This window comes from Ictidomys tridecemlineatus, chromosome 3 (assembly GCF_052094955.1).
Source record: "Ictidomys tridecemlineatus isolate mIctTri1 chromosome 3, mIctTri1.hap1, whole genome shotgun sequence".
Taxonomy (NCBI): domain Eukaryota; kingdom Metazoa; phylum Chordata; class Mammalia; order Rodentia; family Sciuridae; genus Ictidomys; species Ictidomys tridecemlineatus.
Genome location: NC_135479.1, coordinates 111,847,665 through 111,873,981, shown reverse-complemented (window position 1 = coordinate 111,873,981; position 26,317 = coordinate 111,847,665). Strand labels below are relative to the sequence as shown.

At 32.5% G+C, this 26,317-nt stretch overlaps 1 long non-coding RNA gene across 1 annotated transcript in view; it reads left to right on the top strand.

Moving 5' to 3' along the window:
• Positions 1–26,317, top strand: part of LOC144375862 (uncharacterized) — a 92,468-nt gene that overhangs the window by 45,519 nt on the left and 20,632 nt on the right. Inside the window, exon 3 of the long non-coding RNA XR_013435714.1 lies at positions 23,950–24,050. This is a non-coding gene — a long non-coding RNA (uncharacterized LOC144375862). The remainder of the gene's footprint in view (positions 1–23,949; positions 24,051–26,317) is intronic.

Below are 26,317 nucleotides of genomic sequence, written 5' to 3'. Positions count from 1 at the left end.
TAATTAACAAGAGAGATATATCTAACAATAATAATTACTTTAACAAAAGAAGAAAAGCATAGTGTGTACCTCTGGATTTGCTGATAGCACAAAAAACAGGGAATATTGGAAATCCAAATCTAAATTTCTCCTTGCTTACTAAAATCTTGTACCATTAAACAGTTGGTAGTTTTGCCCAGTTTAACCTTCTATTTCTGAAAAGGAAGTCAGTGGTAAATACTGTGAAGATCTAGGTAAATTGTAAGAAAAAACAGTTTTTCTTTGAATATGAAGGATTTCAAGGCATACCCTGATTTTAGAAAAACAGTATGAATCCTGTTCGTAATGCACATTAACATGCTAACAAAATTTATGTTACTATAATTTATATAACTTCTATTTTTAGGAATTTGCCTATGTATCTATGCATGTGTGTGTATACATAGGTGTGTGTGTGTATATATATTCACATACATACACATATATATAGAGAGATTGAGACACATAATATAATTATATATGTATATATATATACACATATATACATACAAACATATGAATATATATGAATATATATACATGTATTATATATATATTTTATATAAATACATATAGAGAGAGAGAGAAAGAGAGAAAGAGAGAGAGAGAGAAAGAGAGAGAGAGATTCATAGAATTCTCAAAATAAGTCCACATAGTTTGAAAACCATTCTGCCATGGGCTAATATACATAAAATAACACAAAATATGGTGATGAAGCTTCAGTTAGAGCAGAATGCACTTTCTTTAGTGAGAAATAAATTGAATCTACTATAGGGTCAAAATCAACTTTATATTCCTTGGTGATTTAATACACAGTTATCAATTCTGATATATATTCTAGTAAATTATCTGAATTTCAAATAAGTAAGAGATGATTCTTCAGGCAATCAAATAGAAAAAAATCAATTACCTTTGATGAGAGTGTGAGTGTGTTTGTATGTATATACGCATGGGCATATAACTTGTAATCCATTAATGCTACCTTTGACTGTCCATGTAGCATAGTATCTGGTCAGAGGATGGAAGTGTAGGCATGGTCTCAAGACCACAGAATTCACTGGTTGTATCAAATGTAGCACCATCTAGGAGCAGCTGGTCTCAGAGAAGGCTGGAATAGTTTCAAGAGTCATATCTGAAGCACTAGCTCTCAAGCAGCACTCCAAAAAGATGGGATAGATGATTTTTCAGTCTGTAGTACATTTATTTAGTAAGAAACTTTGATTTTATGCTGTATCCCCAAAGAAGAAAATGTATGTGTCTAGGACTAAAATTCAGAAGTACAATAGACTCAACTTTTGTCACTCCCATGACCCACTGAGATATCCCCATAATTTTGGAGGTTCTGTTCTTCAAAGCAGGTGCTGTGTGGCCAGGGTTCTGTCTGTTACTGGTAGATACCTGCTTGGAACTCCTTGTAGCCAGGGAGCTGCAAGTGAAAAGAGGAGTTAATAGATACAGAATTAAATTTTCCTTGATTGGCAGGAGGCAATGTTGCCTTCTGTAAAGTGGGATAGCAAGGATAATATTGATTAAAAAATTATCCGTTTAGGTGCTTCCTAGTATTATTTTATTCATGGTAAGTGTGAATGAACAATTGTAACAATCCATGTTTAAGAAAAAAATGATTATCTTGTTCAGAGCCTCAGGAATAGAAGTTTAATTCACATCATATCATAAATCACCGAGATCTGCATTCAAGTAATTAATCCAAATAAAATCACCATAATTTAAAATTTTAATGAATATTGGATGAATATAAATATAGAACTCAATTTAAAATCATCAGAATTAACTGTGGTTAATATGTATATAATATGTATCTTATATATGTTAATATATTACAAACTTTCTGTAAAAATAATATCATAAAGTAGGCCTAGAGAAACCATTTTTATAGCCCCTAAATATATAAAATTACTACAGAAATTTTGAAATATATATGTTAATAACTTTAGAGAATGATCTTTAAAATATTGCTTAATTAATCAAAGATTGCAAATCATTCATATGCTAAATAATATAATATTGAAGATGATGACAAAATAATGATTATCATACAGTTATTATGATTATAGTTTTTCAAATGTGAGGCTAATTATTAATATTTTATATATCTTTAAAACAAAGTACTTTAAAACAAAGTATATGGCATATTTCTGAGATTAATGCTTATAAGAGAAATAAAATCAGAAAAAATTTCCAAAGTGTCTTAGTTTCCAGACAACAAAAAGCATCCATTTTAAGGCCTAGGGCTGTAGCTTAGTGGTAGAGCATTTGCCTTGCATGTGTGAGGTACTGGGTTCAACCTCAGCACTACATAAAAATAAATAAATAAAGATATTGTACCAGCTACAGCTAAAAAAAATTTAAAAAGCATCCATTTTATTAATCTAATAACCACTATTGAAGGATTCAGACTTTGTTCATTGTGTATCTACTTTGTAAATCTGATTATAAACCATAAGAAAAGTAGATATTTCAGTATTTATGATTATAACTTTGTATATAAAAATACATCACTGATTTTATTATTGATTTAAAATAAAAATTGATCCTTCTGTAACCCAAAATAAAATTTTGAGCAGTTTTTATGAACAAGACACACTGTTTTGCATTTATTTATGAAAGGTAAGAAAATTAAATCATTTAGACTTAGGGAACCCTGTTTTAAATTCTTTGCTTTTAAAATAAAGGGCAGAACTGAATTATATTACACTTTAATTCTACTTATCCTTTAAATCAATAGATACTTGAATATATACCCAAACAGTATATGCACCTGTAAAAGATAATTTTTAGTATAAATAAATAGAATTGATCCACAATAGTAAGGAAAGGGACCACTTTATCTTATATGAAAAAATATGTTATGGTTTGGATATAAGACATTCGCCCTCTTCCAAAACTTAATGTTAGTGTTGGAATGTGCAAGGTGAGATGATTAGATACCAATATAAAAGCCATCTATCTTAATTTCTCTTTCAATTCTACTGTTAAGGTATTCAAACAATAAACTTTTGTTTTTCCATCATTTTAATGAGCAATACGCTTATGATACTTGTCATGTAACAGTGTCGTCACAGCCTTTATTGATCTGTTTGTTGAAACCTCACTTTACTTAAGGAATCTGGTAAGGTTTGGGGTTTGGGATAGAAGAAAGGAGGAAGTAAGTGACGGGGTTCTATGCTTGAAATTGGTTATCAGATTTCATTGTTTAAATTCTAAATCAGATTTTTTCTTAGACATATAACTGATGAGTAAACCAAGGTACAAAATTCTGTAAAATCATCTTAGGATTTTTCCAGTTTTAAAAAATTGTCAGATGTAAAATAAAAATTCATGGGTCTCCTTTTGATTTTGCTTATTCATTTCCAATATTTTCCTTTTTGGGCAACAAATTACTTGGAGTTTTCTGAGAAAATACATTGAGTAACAACAAAAACCAACATGAAACATATATTCTAATGAACAAATAAATATATAAGGGAATCTCAAATAATTATTAAAAGTTCCAAAAAAGGAATAAAGTGGTATTATGAAACAGTTTAACCTGATTAAGTTGTTTCTAAACACGGAGTGACCACAGCAAACCACTTTATATTTAAAAGCTTACACATTTCAACTAAGACCTAAATATTTATGAGCAATCCATGAAGAATCTTGCACACTGGCTTATGAAATACTGCTCTTTTCAATGAATTGTAGTTCTATGGACCCACTCAAGGTTCAAAACATGAATAGGTTTTAAACCTTATTTATTTATTTACTCACTTATTTATTATAGTTCAAATACTGAATGACATCCACAAATTAGAAATTTTAAAAGAATAGGATAAAACATTAATTATAAAGAACTTTTAAATTTATTTATATTTTTATGATGCTGAAATTGATTTCAGGGACTTACGCATGGTAGATAAGGATTGTACCTCTGAGCTACATCCTAGTCCATGAAACAGTTTTAAAAATGGCTTATAAATATTAGAACTTTAAGTATCACTTATTGTATTGCAAGGCACAACATGAATGTAAGGTGAAATTTATTGTTAACAATAGTGTTTATAAATCTTTATTAAAGAGAATTTCCATGGGGATTTCAGTACCAAGGCTAAATAACCAGATTTTCAAAAATTGTTTTTGGGTACTGGGGATTGAACTCAGGGGCACTCAACCACTGAGCCATATCCCCAGCCATGTTTTGTATTTTATTTATAGACAGGGTCTCTCTGAGTTGTTTAGCCCCTCACTGTTACTGAGGCTGACTGTGAACTTGAGATTCTCCTGCTTCAACTTCCCAAGCTGCTGAGATTAGAGGTGTGCACCATGGCGCCCAGCTAAATGACCAGATTTAAATGCATTATTATTATTATTATTATTATTATTATTATTATTGCCATCTGGGACTCCTTTATTGCATCTTTCTCTAAGTCTGAAATTGTATCAAAATTTATTAATTTAACAAGATTCATGTCTGGGTCCCACTGAAATTGTTTAATCAGATTCTCTGGAAATAAGATCTAGACATCAGTAGTTTTATATCTTCCAGGTGATTCCAATGTGCAGCCTAATAATTGCATCATTTTTAACCTCCTTTGTGTGGCCAGAGCACTTGTATTACAATCGTAGCTAGTGTCCAGTCACCATTTTCTTTTTGTTCATGTATGTTTATATTTTTGACGTATGAAATCTTTGATTTCTTTGAAGGAAATTTTCTTATCTGCATGCCTACTTTGTGAGAGTTACGTAGGCCTAGGTAACCCTCAACAAGCTACAGTACACGTGGAGGAGCTGAGAAGTGAGGGTTCTGCTATCCAGACACCTTCCCTGAGAATTGTGTCCTTGCTTGTTAGAACTGCAAACACTTCACATAACACACAAGGTCAGATATGGGACAAGTGACAGTCACAAGAAGAACCTGTGTTTTAAATGTAAATAAAGAATTTTTTAAAAATCTAGATAATAAAATAGAAATATAATTTCTATTATCTATTTACCTCCATAGATCATTTTGAACCCTTCCTGATGTATATATGTACACCTTAGAAAGATCCATTCTCTTGGTATTTCTACTGGGAACAGCTCAGGCATCTCCAAGGCAGTTGATGTTTTACTTAAGAAAATATTTTGCCTCATATCAGTTACATTTGTTATTGCATCTTTTACTACTATACAGTTAAGACATCCAGACTAGAAATGCTGTGACATTCCCTTGGTCAACCAGAATATGTATACTATTGATAGTGGAGCTGTTGAAAGAAAAAAAAAAAGATAATTGAAGCATCTTTTAAGTAGATGGCATTCATTCTGCTAAACATCAGTTGCAGTGCAGCTCCTATCCATATAACTCAATAGTTAATTAATACAGCACACATGGCAATTATTTTTCCTTAAGTAGACTTTTACAAGTAAGTTTGAAATGAGAAAATGTTTTTATATTAACCTGCAGTAAGCAAGAACTGACTTTTAAAAACCCAGTAGGGGTTTAAATGATCACAGTTATATGTTTCTGTCAAATATTTTCTTAAGAGAAACATCTTCCTTTAGATGATTTTACTATTACAACAGTGAAAGGATATTATATTCATATTGTGCTTATACTACTTGTAACTGACAAAGAGGAAAGGAAGAGATAAGAATCCCTTGGATGTAGGGCTAGTTCTGAATTAATAACATTACTGTAACTCTGAACAATATGCAGCAAATGATCATCTTTTAATGATCAGCTACTAATTCCTCAGTAAATATACTTCACCCTATAATTGCTTTCTAATTTCTCCAAACAATTGAGGGTATACCATTTTTCCAAATTTAGTGTTAGACTTTGTCATGTCTTTTATTTTATTTTGATTTTGTTTATGTAGGGAAGATGAGATGGAGGCTACCAAACCTGTCATGGATGAGTTTTGCAACCCAGAATATATAGTCAAAGGGTCTATAAATCATAGCATGAAACAATTTGTCCATATTAATAAAAGAAAAGAAATAAGGTTAAGATAAGTAAATGGCAGAGAAATATGAAATAGAAATAAGAAAACACAGACATGAGCAAAACATATGTATAAGAAATTTAAGCTTTTCAAAATTTTGCATCCAATACTATAAAATATAAATAATGTACTGGTCTCAGAATTGAGTAATTACTAAATTTCATGTCATTGTTTCATTGAGTTCAGGGAAAGTGATTAATTTTAACCCCTTCTTTCTCTAGTACATAACACATCATTCTTGTTTATGTTGATCACTGTGCAAGTCCAAGATATAATTCATTATGAAAAATGCACAGCTATACATATTCATGCCAGGACTATTAATGCATGTTTTTCTCCGTGCATTGCATGGAGACCTCCAGGCATTTTACTGGTGATATATAATTTTGACTATATAATACACACACATACACCCATATTTGGTAATATATATATATATTTTTTTCTTATAAGACAAGTAAACAATCCAAAAATACTTGTTTGCTATTCCTATCCAGTTTAGCTTTATAAAGTTAGAGTATCATCTCTAAAACACTATTGTTTACATAGTGATTTTTTCTCTATGTTGAATTTTATCAATACCAGAATTTCATAAAAATCAGCATCATAACATTAAGATATGCTTACTAAAGATTAAATAATTGTCACAGCAATACTTCTCTCACATGTACTCAAATAATCATAAAGTTGATGGTTTGTTTTCTTTTTTTTCAATCCATGATTAATTTAGGTATGTCCTAGGTTGCTTTGAAAGGTGTTGTGCACCAGAAAATTGACACAGTCCTTGTCCTTCATATGTCTGAGTTGATTAGTATTATACGGGGCCACACTTTTATTTGGAAAGCTTTTAAAATATAATTATATAGAATTCAATCATAATTTATATGTGTGTGAGAAAAAAAATGTGTGTGTGTACATGAGTGTGTGTGTTCATTAGGAAATAATTTAGAATTAGTATGTTTTCCAGATTTCTAAAATTAAACCTCTTTGGAAGACATTTATTAATTTAATCATTTTAATTGCAACAAACATTTGAATAGCATTTAAAAAGTGAAACACTAGAGCAGGATAAAACATAAGAACAGTCAGAGTATTTAAGCTCTGTTCTTTAAAAAGATTTTTCTGTTGGGAAAGATCTCTTCCATTTTCTACATATGGAAGCTGACCTTTCCTCAAACTGAACTGGAGTCTTTATTAGATACCATGTGTTTACCTCACAGTGCAAAACGTTCTTAAGGAAACAGTATCAACTGGTATTTATGGTAAATTATGAATAATTTCCCAAACTTAGTTTTGTTATCCCAGGATATTGATGCAATTTCTTAAGGAAATAAATGTAAAAAAAATGGAAATGCTCTTTAAAAAGACTGAGTAAAGAAAGGTGTGTGCTAAACAGATTTGTCTTAGCCCTAAACAGATTTGTGTCGACACCATGGTGCTAAAGGCTCTCCATGGACTGAAGGGAAATTAACTCTATGGGCTGGATTCATTACAATGATACTCATTTAATTGAGATATTTAAATAATTTTGTAAATTTAATAGGAAGAAGAAATCAGATGCCTTCTTAGGTAAGGACAAAAGGGAAATGATCATTTTTTTTTAAAGAAAGTTCTCTAGTGATTCTTTTGGTACTATATAAGAATACCCTACATTTGGACTGCATTTTCCCATTGTTTCACAGATTATAGCACTCATTACTTGAGAGGTAAAATTCATTTCCTAATAATGATTGGCAAGGTTAATGTGATATTTATTTCTGTTTTATCCATTTCATTTTATGTAATTGACAAGTTTTGTGGATAATGCTGGCTATGTTCTCCAGGCTCTCTGTATGTTTCAGTATATTTATGTGCAATACATCTGTTGCAGTGCGCAGCTCTTCTCAGAATCATTTTCTGGTTTCAGCTCAGCAAAAGGGTGAAAGGAAAACAACTTAGAAACCAAAAATGAAATCACTGCCAGGCTGCAGCTCTGAATGAGATTTGGAGGCCCCTTCAGTTCTTTGAAGCAGCATGTGTCAAACTTGTGATGAATCAAAATTTTATATTCAGAATCTGAATCCTCTCAGCTGACACAGCTGAAGTCAAAGCCTTGAGGATACAGTGTAAGATTCCTATTTTGCATCGGATCACTGAATACTTTCATTGGAAATTCTTTTGCTCAAAATAATTGCCTCATTTTCAATTGAATGTTGGGGTGGAGACATTCAGGAGACCAGCATTCTTTTTTAGAATAAAGACAAAAAAAAAGTGACATGACCTTTTTTCCTTCCACAAATTGCTTCTGAGAGCATATCTACCTGTCAGTTTGTCTACCCATTTTCCTGTGTCACCAATCCTTACTGCTCAATCATTGAGGAAGTTGTAAAACAAAGATTCATATGTATCCATTTTGTTAAATAAAATAATAGCTTTGTCAAAAATATTCTGCCTTAGGAGATTAAATGGGAGATTTTTCTTTCTGAAGGCTTACATTGAGAGATTGGGTACCTGCTTTTCTATTTTGCAAAATATCATCTATCACACTCAGGGGCGTCTATGGTCAACTTAACCCAGGGTATGACAAATGTGACTGTGTTATAGCCTGGCCATCTTCCTCTCAGGTCCTTTTCATTGGAATTTTTTTTTTCAAGTACATAATGAAATTGGAACTTCCCACATAAATTATAAAAAGATTTATAGAATTTCAATGTAGATTTATTATGATGTGTCTAATGTGTCCTAAAGTTTATAGTGATTTATATTTGTTGTTTGTGATTGGCGGATAAAAATTCTGTTTTAAAATTATTATGTTTCTTGACTACAGATTTAAAGAAATTAATATACCTGGAAGTAAAATTTTATTTTAGTTTAAAATTTTACTTAACTTCAATATAAGTATAAATGATAAATAATCTTATTCAATAATAAATAATAATATGTAAATAAATAATAATAAGCCTGCTAATCTCTCTCTCTCTCTCTCTCTCTCTCTCTCTCTCTCACACACACACACACACACAAACACACACACACACACACACACACACACACACACACAATGTGAAATGCATGAATCTTATTCAATCTTTGTTGTTAATTCTAAACAAATTAAGTAATAATTTACACTTAGGATTTTATGGTAACTTGGATTTAAGAATCATTTGATCTATTGGCTCATCCAAATAATTGAAGGGAAAGAAGAGAGCATTTTGTATTCTTTTAAGGACAGTGAAACGAAGCTCTATAGTGGTTACTTAACCTGTATTAAAAGAAGTTAGTATCTGGTAGATTGAGTGGTCCAATCCACTGCTTTCTAGTTATATAAAGTGGATAAACTACCTAGGGATAAAATGAGCTCTCCTTGCTCTAGGAATTTATGAAAACAACCAAATAGTTTTAATAAATATATTTATCTTAATTTCTTCCAACTGAAATAATTTATCCTTGTATGTAACAAAAACATTCAGTTATAACCAAGCATGAATATTGTTTGCCCCTAGAATTTACATGCTAAACCCATAACCTTTAATGGGTGATGGTGTTTGAAAGTGAGGCTTTGGGGAGCCAATAAGGTTTACAGGTTCTGGAGAATGGAACTCTAATGGTGAAGTTAGTGTTGTAAGAAAAAGAAAGGACACTAGAGCTCTCTCCCTTTCCAAGATCTGTGGCCCCAGAGAGAAGGCCTTTGCAAGCCAGGAAGGCAGCTTCCTCAGGGATCAAACCTAGACTCACTGTGGACTACTAGGCTTCAGAACCAAGAGACAATAATATCTACTGCTTCAGTTTCTCACCCTGACCCTAGTCTAAGGTGTTTTGTTATAGTAGCCTAAACAATCTAACACATCTAACAATTTAATCACATCTATTTATTTTAAAGAATGTAACCAGACTAGCATGTGGCTTAATTTGAACACCAAAAAGTATCTTAATGAAGAACTTTAACAAACTTATGAAATGTCTATATGTTTGGGATTATTAAACAAAAAATTATTGGGGCAATTTAAAAAATAGTGTATATAAAGGCATAGTTTCACAACTCTTAGTAATGAAATTTAGTACAAGATTCAATTTTTCAATTAAGTTACTGCTGATTACAAAGTACAACTGACAAAACAATACTTTTCAACTTTTATAAAACTTTGATCCCCACATAATGTAAATATTATTATAATTTAGATGTTTTTATTATCTCATAATCTCCTAAATAAATAACCATATTGCTAATATACACATATGTTTAATTTAGTTTTATATTTTCTCTAGTGATTCTTACATTACATAAGGGGATTTATTCCTGTGAAAATAATTATATTAGAGGAAACCTAACATTTATTAAAGCAATAAACCTGTGAAAATCATCTCATTTATTTTATAAGAAAAAATACTTTAATAAATCAATTTTCCTTTGAACTTTAAATAATTCCATAGTGAGCAGTAATCTTAGAATTGGTAAAGAAATAATGGGCAAATAATTAAATGTCAAAATCTGAGACTTAATAATTAAATGTTATTTTCTCCCCAAATGTTAAGAAGGCTCTTTAGATAAAATTCTCACAAAAAACAATTAGTCTGGGTCGTTTTTTTTTTTTCAACATAAAAGATTAAATGAAGTACTTTTCAATTTTGTGGTTTTGTTAAAACACATACCACATTCTTAAAACACTAAAGAAATTATAGCAATGAACCCTTAGCTTTTGTTCTTATTAGAGTTCTATTTTGTGGTTCTAGACATAGTTACAGACTTTGATTTCTTTATGAAAAATTTTAAGGGGGAAAGCAGTGACTAAAAACAATGCATCCAATGTCTTGGAACTTACATCACCCATATATTTTAAGATTACTCATTACTCCTGTAATCTTAAAATCTAAAGATTACATTAAATATTTTTTTTTGTCTTACATAGTAATGACAGAATTGCAGCAAAATCATGAGAGGAAGGACAAGTTATATTGGGCATAATAAAAAATGACTTGGGATTAGCAATTAAAAACCAACAAACAATGCTAAACATGGTCATGCAAAGAAAAATAAAACTACTTTATATATATAAAATTATTTACATTTTCTTTTTCCTAGAAATTACCATTTTTATAATCCTTTAAATAATAACAAAATTTAGATACTTTCCATTAATATTGAAAGTGAAATACAGATTACTTTTGGATATGAATTTTAGAAATATGGCAATAATATAATGCCTCTGTTAAGATATTTATATCCTAGAAAAAGAACAATAGAGCTGTTAATTTATATTAGAATATTCTGAAACCTAGGAGCTAATTTAAACCATATGCCATGTTACTACTACCTTAGTAGTCAGAGACCATGGAAATGGGAATTATCACAAGTCATTATAAATTGAATGAAGGAATTCCCAAATTGAACACTTGGCCTCTAACAATGTTTAATTCATTAAAAATTATAACATTGATTACTGGCAACCTGACTAATATTAAATAATTTTATTTAAAATATATTGCTAATATATATTTTGTCATATAACCCATAATTATTTAAAATATTTGTATTGAATTTTGCATCATAATCTGAAATTATTGTATTTTTGACATTCGGACTTTTTGTTTACTATTTAACTTCATCCAAAAAATATAAATTATATCATGAAGATACCTTTTCATCAATATCTTTTTGCATCTTTTGCACCTTGTACAAAGCCAGGCACATAACGGGTAGTCATACATTTTAATTAAATAATTGATAACCAAAATTATTATGTAAAGTTTCCTACTTATATTCTGGCTGAAAATTGAGTAAAATGGTTCAACTCTATGTTTCGTGCAAGAGAATAATTTCACCAGAATTTTAATATTCTAGCTTCATTATAATCTGGACGTGAAATTTAGATATGGCAGATGACCTTGTAGATACCAATTTATGTATCTTGCCTTTATTTATTTCACTTTTTCAAGGAAGACTTTGTTTTGTGTTCTCTTTTTGGGGGGAAGGTTGTAGGAGGACCGGGGATTGAACTCAGGGGCAGTCAACCATGAGCCACATCCCCAGTCTGATTTTGTATTTTATTTAGAGACTGAGTTGCTTAGTGCTTTGCTTTTGCTGAGACTGTCTTACAATCCTCCTGCCTTGGCATTCCTAGCTGCCAGGATTACAGGCCAAAGACTACATTTGTTTCTCATGTTCAGGCAATTAATTAAGTCTGTAATTCCTTGCTTTGATGTGATTCATGGAAAGGAATTTGTGAAGCTTTCTGAGAGTGGAGGACTAAATAATAAATCTCTTATTCCAGAAGAAGAACTGTGAGCATCACAGCATCCATGATAATATTACCAGTGATGACAAGTACCAACACAAGACTTTTTGTTTCTAAACTTTTTTTCCGACTTTTTGTTTCTAAAAAAATAAAATCCGACGGAAGAAACTCATTTTGGGGTACAGATGAGTGAGGGGGAGAAAGAGGTTTATACCATGATATTGAAGCAAGAGCAAAGGCCGGTAGTTAGTCTAGATAGGTGATCCCATCTGGTTGGCAAGGGGAAATAAAAGCTGATTTGAGTCTGTGAAGATGGAGAATACCTCTGCGGGATTGCAATGCTAATACCTCCAGAGCCCTTCCTCCCCCTCTTCCACCCGTTACCAAGTTTACCTGCTTATAAGAAACTGTTCCCTGATAAAAGCAGTTAATGAAGCACCTCCTGGGCCGCCCTGCAGCTGTCCATTTGCTTCTTACCTTTTGGCTCATCCCCTGGCCACTGGTCCTGTACACAGGATGGGGAGAGGAAAGAGGCAAGATAGGGGAAAAGAGGGCAGGAGAACAAAGAAAATCTAAAATGTATAAAAGGTGCAGGCAGGACACTCCTACTTCTTTGGATACCAACTCTAGGTCCCTTTCTTTCTCCCAGGAGAAGTCTGTTTCTATCCTTTCAATAAAACTTGCTTTCTACGCTCACCTGGGCAATTCTCAGGGATTCAATTTTCACGTCTTGGGTTGGTACTTGTCATCACCGGTAATATTATCATGGATGCTGTGATGCTCACAGTTCCTATTCTGGAATAAGAAATTTATTATTTAGTCCTCTACTCTCAGAAAACTTCACAAATTCCCTCAGTTAATGTGAACAACCTGGTCCCAGGCGGCCATTCTTCTATACCTTTTCCAAAGCTCCTTATAGGGTTTTATGGGGCTGTAGTTGAGATTGCTTAGTTTGTGTCCTTACCCATTTTTTTCTTCCCTTCTCCTTCAGGGGAATTAATCCAAGCATAGTTTTTATTATGCTTCTTGTGTGCAAAACTCCATTTTAGACTCTGTTTCTTGGAAAACCTGGAAATGTTAGTGAAAGACTCAGAAAGAAGATACACATCTAGGATTTTGAACTGGATGTGGAACATAGAGATCTCTTGACCAAGGTAGCAGTGAAATGGTTAAAGCTTCTTCTACCCATGATGTACTGGGGATGGTATAAAAGGTGGGAGTGCACAAACTGTAATGCATCAGGCCTTGGAGGACTGTAGTGAAAATAACAACATTAAGCACAGTAGACTTGCTAAACTTTATTGCTTTGAGAAAAGATAACAAAAGACTTGAGAGTGATTAATTGGCAACTAGTGGTAACAGTTAAGACTGAAAACTTAAAGGTCTCCTCGGTACTGTACAAGGATCTCATCCCCTATAATGAGAGGGCAGAGAAGGAGGAAGACCAACCAGGCCCAATGTTTAATTGAAAGAATAGCTGACCTTTAAACAAGGTTACGGGATTCAATACCCAGTAGGAGCCCTGGGAAAGGCAGACACATTGGTGGGAAGGGTACTAAAAGTGTGTGGAAGTCATGACCCACACTGTCTGGCAGTTTAATGATGACCCCAAATCTTCTAATCCCGCAAACATGTCACGTGTTAGGCTAAGTAGAAAAGGGTAAGGAAGGTAACACATATTATTACAATTTCTAATTTATTCATCTTTAAATTGGGAGGTTTTCTTAACTGTTCTGGTAGGAAAAAATGTAAAAACAAGATACCTTAAAATTGGAGGAGGAAAACACTAGATAGAGGGCAACATAAGAAAAACTTGGGCAATGTCCTTGCTGCCTTTGAGGATGAAGGAAATGGCACAAGAGTCACAAAGATGAAAATGACAAGAAAAGAGATTCTCCTCTAGAGCCCTCAGGAGGAACACAACCTTGCCAACACCTCGCCCATTCAGATTCCTTTCAGACTCCTGACTTAAAGAATTGTAAGACGATAAATTTACATTGCTTGAAGCCACTAAATTTGGGGTCATTTTTTTTAATAGCAGCAGTAGAAAACTAATATATTTACTGAGGTAGAAATGCCAAAGATGCTGTAGCAGATGGTAGAAGAAAGAATTAAAAGACTGAAAGCAATAATTTACTCACAGTGATATATTATGTAGGGTAAAAAGAGAAAAAAAAACCATGAAAACATGCTTAATAGAGGGCTTAAAGAAAACACATTTCCCAAGTCAAAAAGAAGTATGTAGGTGAGGAAGAGGCAGTATCACTTGGAGTTAAATTCTCTTTTTAGGGCTAGCTTCTTATCAACAAAAACAATGCCAAGAAAACACCAGGCTCTGGAAGACCAAAGGTTAAGTGTCAATGCTCAGGAAAAAATGAGGTTGAATGGTTAGAAACCAGACAGACTCATTTATTGCAATGAAAAACAACATCATAGTGGCACCCATAGGACCCTAATATGCAGAGTTACAGAGTTTGTTAATGGAATACATTCTTTCTAAGTGCAATATCGTTGAGTAGGCAGTGAGGTTCCTATTCATATTGTATGATCAGAGAAATCAAAAAAGAAAGAAGTCAAGCAATCAATCAACCATCAATCAGCAGGTGACTATCAGGGAAGGCACTTGAAATGATAGACATATTTCCTTGGACAGTTTCCAGAGCTGAGCCAATTTTGGGACCCAAAATACATTAACTTAAGGAGTAGTCAGAAATTTAGGAGGAAGGACCACAAACTCCACAGTAAGTATGAACAGTGATTATTCCCAGTTCTTTCTCCCCAAAAGATAGATGATCATTTTACTTAGGTAATTATATGCTGGGAAAAAGAACATAAGGAAATATTTTCAAAACTTTTGGATGAGGGCCTGAACTGACAATGATACTAGGAGCCTCAGCGTGCAATTGTGAGCTGTTAGTTAGAATGGGCTTGTAGATAAAGTTTGGACAGGTTCAGCTCACAATGGATCCAGAGATTCTAAGGCCACATCCACTGATCATTTTCCCAGGTGCTGAATGTATAATTGAAACTAACATACCCAATATAGGCACATTTGCCACATTTGCTATCTGTGCTATATAGGTTAGGTTGGCAGATACCAGTGTGTGGAAGGTCAGGTGGAAGATTTTAAGATAGTAAATATAAATATATTGCATATCATGAGGGGTGGCAGAATAAGTGATATTCCTAAATATCAAAGCTCTGGAGTGCAGGTGGAATATTCTAATTTTATCTCGACTAGCCTGGCCTTAAAGCCAGCTGAACTTGTGGATGACAAAGGATTCCTGAAATCTCCAACAAATAGAAGACTGAAATGTAGCTGCTGTGCCAGATGATGAATAATTGATAGAGAAGATTAATGCAAACATATATAAAGGATATTGAAGCATTGATTGGTAAATTTGTTTCTATTATCATTGTCCAAAAACAAGTAAACTGTGTCTGCCTAGATTAGAAACAGTTTACATTCACTTGAAAAGGTCAATAGTATAGCTTTATACCCTTCCCCTTAGGGCTATGATAGCACTGCTTCCTTCTGCTCTAAGATAATTTAAGAGACTTGGAGCAACTGGACATCCTATAGAATATAACATGAGCCAGTATATCAATGGCCTTAAATTAAAAATACCAGATGAAAAAGAATTGCCTAGAATATTAATAGCCTTTGTGGAAGGATGCCTTTAAAAGGGTGGGAAATAAATCACAGGGTCACTTAGGGTCTTATGGCATCAGTATTAAGTTGAGAATCCAGTGGACTGGAGCATGCTATGATGTCACATATAAAGTAAAGGCTGTTCTATTTACATTTCTCCTCCCAAACAAGGAGAAGTCACACAATACCTAGAACTGCTTTCTGAGTTCTAGAAGCAGCATACACCATGCCAGTAAGGCACTCTTGATCCACTGAATGCCTAGCTTTGAATAGACCCTAGAGCAAGAACATGTTGGATAGCATGTTCAGACTATGCTACAAAAGACATTACTTCTTTGGGCAAAATGATCCCATCAGATCCTATGGTATAGTGGACAAATGAAGGAATTGCATTGATGTCCATTAGAATCCTGGAATGCAGTCATGTCATGTGTATCAGAGAATTATACAACTTTCAGAAAACTACTACTATTCTTCAATCTTCTTCTTCTTCTTCTAGATGTTGGTAAACATGATGAACCTAAATGTGGTACACCAAGTTACCATGAGGTTAAACTACGTGTCTTGAACTGGTTACTGCTGTATCCACCAAGTTGTAGCTCATTCAGGTATAGCAATATTTTAAGGACCCAATATAAAATCAATAGATCCCATTGTTAGGGCAAGCTTCTTAGCTAAGGCTTCCAGCCAGCTGTTTTTAATTTGTAGCCATGGCTGGGAACCAACTATGTTAAGGTTAGTCAAGGCCAGAAACACTCTGATTCTATGTATACACTCAAAGTCATAAACATTAACTTGTCAGCATGTGCCCTATCCCCCATTGTGCTTATGTAACCTGTTGGTAGTGTGCCTTCTTTATTTGACCTGCATATAATAAGGGCTTATGGAAAAGACTCAGGATGAAACCGGCTAATGGAGACAAAAATGTGGACAAAATGAGGATTAAAATGGGATTGAGTGGGAGCTGAAGCTGGAGACTGGCAGTTGTGACCACCACTGAATAAAGCATGTTTACTGTCCTAACTGACCTGGCCTCTTCTTCCAGCCATGGAACCCACATGAATTTTTTGGATCAGAGCCCCCACATGATACCCACATATCACCCAAATAGCACCAAAGACCATAAGAAAGATGCACGCACAGATGGCTCAGAACATATGTGTCAATTACCAGGGTTGCACCTGCAAGTAAACAGTCAATTTCTTTGTCTCATGTTTGTACCACATGGAGGTTCCCTGATAGCCAGCTAATGTAGAGGAAAGAATTCAGAGCATGGTTCATGAAGGTGTTGGTTTGAAACACTGTGCAAGAGAAAATCTTCCTGGTGGAAAGAAATTTGAGTGTTGACTGGTCATCCTCTTTGGAGAAGAAGAATCTGAATTTAGAGTATATGTGCAGCCATAATTGGTAGAGAATATCTTGCTGAGTTGTCAAGGCATAGAAACAGAGTTTGCAAGATTGGAGGAGACAAGGAGATATGGTGTACAAACGTTTGCCAGTTGTTTTTTTTTTTTAATATGACTAGGTTTTTATTTCTTGTTTACAATAATTCACAATTTAAGAAGGATAGAAGAAGATGATACTTTAATTAAAATAAATTATGAGTTATATTTGAGTTAATCTAATAAAAAAGGAAGATTTTAAGTCTGATTTGGAGAAAGAGTAATTGTTTGGAGGAGAGAAGCCATGGAAGATGATAAATGCTTTATCTGATTTTAGCTACTGAACCATGAGTATCTAGGTTGGTCTAGCATAGAAAAGATTCTAGCATATAGTTGCTAAAATCCTTGTTGACGAGTATGAACACAGGAAATACATTGCCAAGTGTAAGTATATAGAATAAAATTTTGTAAAATTTTAAAAAATTATTTGGCAAATATTCAGTCATGCTCATCATGCTGCCTAACTGGAAATGTGTAATTGAGTAGACTAAAAGATGTTAAAGTTACTAAATAGCAGCAAAATTCAATTTCTTAAATTTCTATTAGAAAATTTATTAGTGATGGTTTTTACCTCAGTTTTTTTTGTGTGTAATTAAATTTTCATATTGTCTAAATGCATCTAAGTTTACTGTTGGCTATTTAGTAAATGATCAATAAAAGCTACTTGTTTAGTTAACTTAATGATTAAATTGTTGCAAATGATTTTTCATTTCTAAAGAAGAAAAAGGATCTGTGCCTCACTGTTTATTTTCTATATTTGTCAATACATAGCAATATACTTTCTCTCAGCAGGGAAAAGATGTATCAAGTACCTGTCATTATTTAAAGATTAAGAGAAATTTTTTTCCATGAATGAGCAATTTCTATAAAGTCAACATTAATCATAACTTTTTTCACTTTAAAATATGTTTATTGCTTATTGCCTCTGGCATGTTTGAGTGTTAGAACTATTAATTATATACACTGAGTCAAGATGTGAAAGACATAAGAGAATGAAATACATAGAAAGGGAAAAATCTAAACCCTTCCCCCTTGTGCTAATATATGCTTTTTCTTTAGCAAATGTCTAGATGTGTTGGCTGGAATGAGGGTTGGGGGATCTTCATTAATACCTACATCTGTTGTGGCAGAGCTAGATTAAAAATATTTTTTTTAACTTTAGAAAATAGGGATTCATGTCATAACTGAAAGACTTTCCTTTTGAAAGACTCATTTGCATGACATTTTTATCTTCCCTATTAAATACACATATTTATATTCAAATGCAGATATTCTTCTTATGATGATTTGACTTAATCATTTTTCCACTCTATGGTAGTAAGAAAATCATACTTCAAATTTTGAATTTGGTCTTTTCCTGGGTATGGGTATGTAATAGATACTCTGTCTTTTGCTGAGTAGCAGCAGGAAGCTGTAGCTCTCACTCAGGAAGGTGACCATAAGCCAAACTATGCATACTATACAGTCTACTGTGCTAAGCTACGATGTGTGGTATATTGGGTAAAGTATACTAGACTTATGATAATTTAAATTTAGGATTGTTTTTTAGGGACAGATCTGATCATTGAAGGTCATCTATATAAATATATGTACATAACACAGTTTAAAATATGGATTTACACAATTACACTGAGAAAATAAATGATAGAGTATATGTTTAAAACATCAATTCAGTTTGTATGAGTCCAAATAACAAAGACTTTTGAAGATGAGTTTCTTTATTCTACTAAGACAAAAACATTGATTTTTCAAATATTCACTTCCTTACTGAAAAGCCTCATAAAATTACAAAAACAAAAATTTAGGAAGGTTTTAAGCCGATTCATGCAGTAGGGAGTGAATCAGCTTTGGGTAGTATGTTAAGATTTTATAATTATAATCCTGTAACAAGAATAAAAGACCACCTGATTTAAAATTATTCTTAGGCTTTTGTATAAGATCTAGGTCTAAGAGTTCTAATAAAATTATCACAGGCAGGTACAAACTCAAAATATCATAAATGTTGGTAGTTATCAAATTCTTAAAGCATATTCTGCTAAAGCAATTCTTAAGCAGTAAATAAATTCTTTCATATATAATAATATATTTTGTTGGAGATTCAAATGCAGCCTATGAGAGAGAAAAAAGAGAAATGATTTTCATTCCCGATGATTCAGCAACTCCTCTTAAAGGAGCCAGCATGTCTGAGAGTTTGTTTCTACTGCAGCCTCCTTTGCCAACAAACTTATCTGACAACATTTCTAACAAGTCAGCTCTTTCAATGCATGCAGTTGTTCAAAAGCTAGCCATTCTCAGCATCCAGGACTGTATGAAAGATGAATCATTAGCATTTCTTCATCTATAATGAGAATATATTTGTTTTATTTTTAAATCAGTTTAAAATTCATATTCATTCGAGGAAATGTTGTTTAGAATGTTTGAGAATTATGTGACATTGAAACTTAGATTTGAAAAGATGTTAACCATCTTGTGAGTGTTTGAGAGGCCAAATGACTTTGCTCTGAAGGTAGAACACAAAGACGAATTTCAGCCTTTTTTTTTTATCTTGAAGAATATAGGGGTAAATGTCAAATATCTAGCAATTGTTGATATGCAGGATGCCTGAAATGAGGTGATGGGGTGGCGGCACAAGGATTTCACTGTATCGCTTGGAAAACAATCATTGCTCCAAATGGTGCATTCTCCAAGATAAAAAAACTCCCTGAGTTGACAGGGGATGAGGAAAGACTCCAGAAGTCAGTTGGAGGAGGAGTGAAGCAAAAAGCCTGGTCCCAAAGGAGAGAAACTGGGGTTCACTCCTAGATAGCAAACATGGAAAAATGCTCTCTGAAACACTAAGAATCTTACAAAGGGAACCAGCATTTTCTACTTGAAATTGATTCAGGTTAGCTTCCTAGAAAGATAAGTCTTAGTTATAAAACAGAAGTTTCTGTGGAAGAAGGAAACATGAAAGTCTGTTTAAGAAAGCAAGCCAGACAGGAAGCAGCTCAATCTTGAGTTATCTTAGTCTGATCTATCATCAAGAAATACCTTTACTCTTATATCATTATATAACTTTAATCAAAAATACTTACCATTGTTATGTACTGGTTGCCATAGTGATTGCTGTGGACCTGGTGGATAATAAAATATATGCCCTTTCCTTTGGCATCTTATTTTCTACTGAGGGGCAAAATTAAACAAATATATAAACAAGATGGTTCCATAATGTGCCGAGTTCTGTGAACAGAGTAAATACAAGTTAATAATGATCTTTGAGGAATAAAACTAGCCAATGGCAAGACTGAGAGGAGAACATCTAAAGAAGACAAAAAGAAAAAAAAAAAGAATGTCAAAATTATAAGGTATGAAATTGCTTAGCTACAGAAAGAACCTGGAGAGGTCAACGTGGCTGGAGTACTGTTGGCCAATGGATACTGTTCTTAGGTACAGGTAGAAAGATTAGCAGAGACCAGAGGGAAGAGGACCTTATACTACCTGGTAATAAGTTTATATTTAACTTGAAGAGCAGTGGAGAAACCACTGAAGGCTTTTTTTTTTAAGGAACTTGACAATTTTATACTTTTAGAATGAGTTAGTCCTTGTGAGAAAAATGAATTTGAGGTAATGGAGCCTCTAGGCTCCATTAAACCAATTAGGACTAATTAGGAGGTGTGCACAATGATCCACATGATACTTCACAGAGATTAGTGCCAGGAAGTATAAGTGGAAGGAACTTGGGATGTTTAGAGAAAAAAAAAAAAAAACTGGTGCATCTGATGAATTGCACAGGCTACAGAAAAGAAAGACTCATGCAGTATTTAATTTCAAAAGAGCAGATTTTCTTTGGAATTAAGATTCCTACTTTAGAATTTTGTGGTTTAATATTATGATTAATGAATTAAGTATTGTTGTTAAATTACATGTACCAATAAGAACTATCCACAGAATCATGCATTTGTGTTTATGTTAATTCTATTTTATTCTTCCTGAATTTCTTAATAAATTTCATTTTGAAAATTATACTCTATTGATCCATAAGAAAAAATAAAGGCAATGAAAAGAAGATATTGTTCCATAGTTAGAATTGCCAAATAAGAATATTAGAGTACCTCTAGAGAGTAGTAATTACAGGTGCAACATTATCTTGACCTATGTTGGGGAAGACATGATATATTTTACAGTGCATTTCCTAAAGTTGTGCAATTACAGAAGTACAATATCAGAGTTACTGAGCTTGTTAACTTACCTCCTTTCTAAGCAACAATCATGCTGCTATTAAAGTTTATTTGCTATTATCACATTCTGAACACAAAGAATTAATCGCACCCCCTATTTCCTCACTTTACTAGTCTTGTTCTCTTAAGATGCCATCTAACATATTTTATTTCCTTATTCTACTAAATTGTAACCTTGTTGAGATGGTGATGGCTTCTTATATTTCTTTGTACATTTTCCAGTAGCTCAGACACATTCCAGTAAACAATTGATTAGTGGATAGGTAAATGATTGAATAAATGAATGAATAGGGGCAACAGTAGGCTATACTTAATAGGGCTATATTTCAAAGCCCTTGTTTCTCCGCATACTGATCTTTTGGCAATGTGGAATTTATATTGGGTAAGAACAAGGATAAAAATATGAGAGTATTAAACATGCCTACGGAGGGGATAACTGGATCTTTCCTAAGTTTAGTTTCTGTTACTCTTTCACTGCAATACTTATAAAAAGTTATCAAAGTATAAGACAGGGACTGCATATTTCTAGTACACATATATCATGTGTAAGTTTCATTTCTAATAAAACAGGATGAAGATAGTTTAATTTATTATAAAACCCCTAACTAATCATGGACCTGAATCCACATTGTCAGTCTAGCATATGTTTTTCATTTTAGGCAAAAAAAAAAAAAGAAGAAGAAGCATGAGAAGTCAAATTCGAATCAATAAGAAGCATTGTAAGCATGAAATTAGAACAAGGGAAATGAGTTCTTTGGTTTAACAAATAAAAAACATAAAACTAAGATTGAATGATATAATAAAGATCCATATATACATGTGACTGGTATTTTAAAAGTGAGATCACTGAGGTAGAGAAAATTTTAATCTAAAAGGGCCTTGACTGTTTCTTGTAATATTTAACTTTTAATCTTCATGTATTGTACTTTTACTCCAAACCCAACCACCACAATCCATTTCTTAAATGCAAAGCTTCTTGTTTTAGTCCCCTACATCACTGAAAGAAGTGAGCACTTTCCAGAACACAAGTGGAAAACAAGGTGATACAATCTCGAATATTGAGAGGGACAAATGTTGGAACATATTTATTTCTCTCCATATTATTACACAGGATAGATATATCTTTGAAGTATTTTAGATTAGATCATTTATATTGACTTCTTTTCTGTGGCACCTGTAATATACCAGTATTGTGCCAGTTCATAGGAATAAAAACACAAATAAAATTAGGTGGAGTAGATGTGTAAACAAATTGAAATACAAAGTGTAAGAAGAGATAGATGTGAACACGATTCAAGGAGCATCTTGGAAGTAGTGATTAATAAGGGAAATATTTGAAAGTCAAGTTGTTGGTTTTCCAAATGAAGTTTTATACTCAACTAAATAATGAAATATAGAGATTTAGTTGATGAATTACTGTGAAAACTTTCTAAAATCTGGAAGAGCCCATCCAATGATATTAAGGATGAATAAATCAGCAGGATGTGTTCAGGATCAATATGTAACTGTTATAACATAATTCTGGGAATTTTCCTCATATATATTGTTTTCTAACAACAGAATTTTGAAAAAATGTGTTTATTTATTGTTCATCTAAAAAATTTTGATCTTTGTTTCTGTAACCAATTTTTTTTATGTAATATATTGTTTTAAAAATGTACTGCTTTTTTTAAGCTCTGCATGGTGAGAGAGAATCCATTTTGATAAAACTGGATAAACATGAAATACATCTTATTCTAGTTAGGATGCCATTCTTGTTGATGTACATGATGGTGGGATTCACTGGGATGTTTTTATATATGTAAATAAGAAAATTATGTCAGCTTCATTCCACTAGGAAAAGGAAAGTTTATCTAAATTTCATAGCAAAACACAACTTTATTTTATAAAAAAATTGGAATACAGTCTGATATCCTGAAAAAAAAAGGTTCACAATTTGAGTATTGCCTTCTTGAATATTGTCTTCTTTGTTCCACATCACAGAGTGGTACTTACCCACTTTCCTAGTGATGTCACTAGGAAATAAAATCATATGGGCCCAAGGTTGATATGTGGTCTGTTAATGATGTTTTGTGATGCATGAATGCATGCTACTAGAATAAAAATATTTCTAAAATGTTCATATACATTTATAAAGATGGTTTGATATGAAAATTTCATCATCACACAATAAAATATCTACTAAACAATGAAAGTCAGTTGAAATAAGATTAGTATGATGACCATGCTGATGATTCAGAAAATTAAACTTCATTGGAGTCAGAACTTAATATAGAGTCTGGCATAATGGTTCTAAGTGCTGAAGTGACAGAAATGACATTTTTAAATGTGAAATATAAAAATAGGATTTCTATTTTATAGAGTTAAGAGGGAAAATTGTATTTTTTCTATGACTGGATACATAATTTTTTTTTGTTCTAGATTTCTGCATCCTGTTTTATTATCTGTAACTGTTATTCTGAAACATACCCTAATGTCTCTTCTGAATGTGAACCATGTCTACCCAAACAAGCAATGCTATGGTAAGTATACATTCTGTAGAATATTTGAAATGAAGCAAAAGACTGTAAATTAGATGTAACATTTTTCAAGGCCTAGGATCATTGTGACTTCTTGATATATTATTTGCTGCTTTGAACTATTTCTGAGAAAAATGGTATTGAGTTTCCAAGTTCAGTTATTCTGTATGGACCTATCTGTACTAGACTGAAAACACAGATTATAATTATTTATTAACATGTACATGTAATTTCCAAGCTGAGAGGGCCTTAGAGGCAGCCACAGATTGAATCATTTCTGAAACCCTGGCACCTAGAGAAATGTATAAAAATATTCAGAGTAAATTTATTGCATATCTGATGGACTGAATTGAATTGAAATGTATGAAGAGAAGAACAGTTATTTTAAAATACAAAATTTATGTTGGTGACTTGAGAAATAACTTGTAAAATCCACATCTGGAGTTTCTTAAATGTTATATAACAATACATATTTTAACAAATACTTAAATCAAAGTAACTTTTTTATTTGTCTTTCATAATTCACAACTGAAATTGAATATGAGCTATGGCATGTCCATCCAGATTCTGAAAATATGTAACAAAAAATGAAAAGACACGAGTGAAAATGGAAATTAATGGAAAGGAATCTCTCCCCACCTTAAAAAGTGTTACTGCCATTGTCCAAAATTGCAGTTAATTTAAAAGAGAAACTACTTTAAAAATGAACATATTAATGTGAATTAAGTTTTAAATGCTAATAGTTTCATCTTTCTTTCCTATCATCAATAAGGTTCTGAATTTGATCAGATGAATAAAATCTGCAAGGAAAATGGAGGTGCTAGTTTCAAAGCAGAGTTTATAAAGCAGAAAGTCCTTGTGGGTTGGAGATGAAAGGATAACATGAGTTCATTATGATGGATTCTTCCACAAATAGACAAACCTAACAGACATCAACAAAGAGAGTGACCCTAGTGTGAATTTTTAAGATGACATAATAGGATAAAATTTGAAGGTCACAGATCAACTACTTAGAAACTCAATAAAAGTAACTTTACTATTTGAGATTAGCAAGTTTAGAAATCCTTTATTATATTACAAATGATAACTCACTTGTCCTTTGGTCTCAGACATTTTTATTTCTATTCCAACATTTTATATTTTATCAGTGTAATTTGATTAATAAAAGTATCATTTTTATTTATTAGCAATCTTATAGTTTGAACAAATAAATACAACCAAGTCCTTATTTTGTTGTTTATTATTGAGAGAAAGAAATCAAATGGGCAGATATTAACAATAAGTGAATCTGGGTAAAGGGCATACAGGTGTTCTTGGTATTATTATTTTTTATCATTCAACTTTTCTGTAAGTTTGTCAGTTTCCTAATAGTAAGTTTTAAAAAATGAAAAAATAATGTACAAAATAATGCAGCATTTTGGGGTCAGTTATGACATTGTCTGATTTGAATAAGGATAATGAGGAACCTGAAGTAAATTAGATACTTTGCACTAAAATAAAGAAAAACAAACAAAAAAGTCTTTTTAATTTCTATTTTATTCAAATAGCTTTCGTCTACTCCGAGGAAGCAAAAGTGCTGCCACTCGGGAGCCCCATTTATTTGTCAGTTGATTTTTCTGATCATTTGCACATCTACTGGTCAGTCGCAGGGCAAGTTCAAGAGAGAAATGGGAGGACTGGGATTAAAGCTCAGTGGTAGAGCACTTGCCCAGCATGTGTCAGGCACTGGATTTGATCCTCAGCACCACAAAATAAAATAAAGGTATTCAGAAAAAACAGAAAGAAATGGGAAGGATAAAAGAGTTAGACATGTGTGAATTTTTTTAAAGCTGTTTAGATTTCTCCTTTAAGTTCTTGATTATCCTATTATATATTCTAAGTTTTTATTTCCCCTAAATTGAGCCTTTAAAATTACTATTATAAAAGAATATTGTTTAGAATTTGTTCTAGAGAAGATGAGTTTTATGAGATGTTAATCAGAAAAGATTCTAGGGTGAGAGAAATTTGAGAAATTCAGTGTTAAGCAAATTTCTCTAGTAAATAACCAATTTGTTTAAATAAGATTTCTTTTGAAGATATATGATGAAATGAATATTGTAAATTCCAAAAAGAGAACATTTTGCATGTCTTTGCTAGCTAACAGATTAGTCTGAATACATAAGTTCTTCGGACTAGGGATTTGGCAAAATGAGAATTCCAAAGAGGACAGCTGAATTCCAGAGGACAGCTGAAGACCTATTGATGTATGCTCAAAATGTAAAGAACAGTTA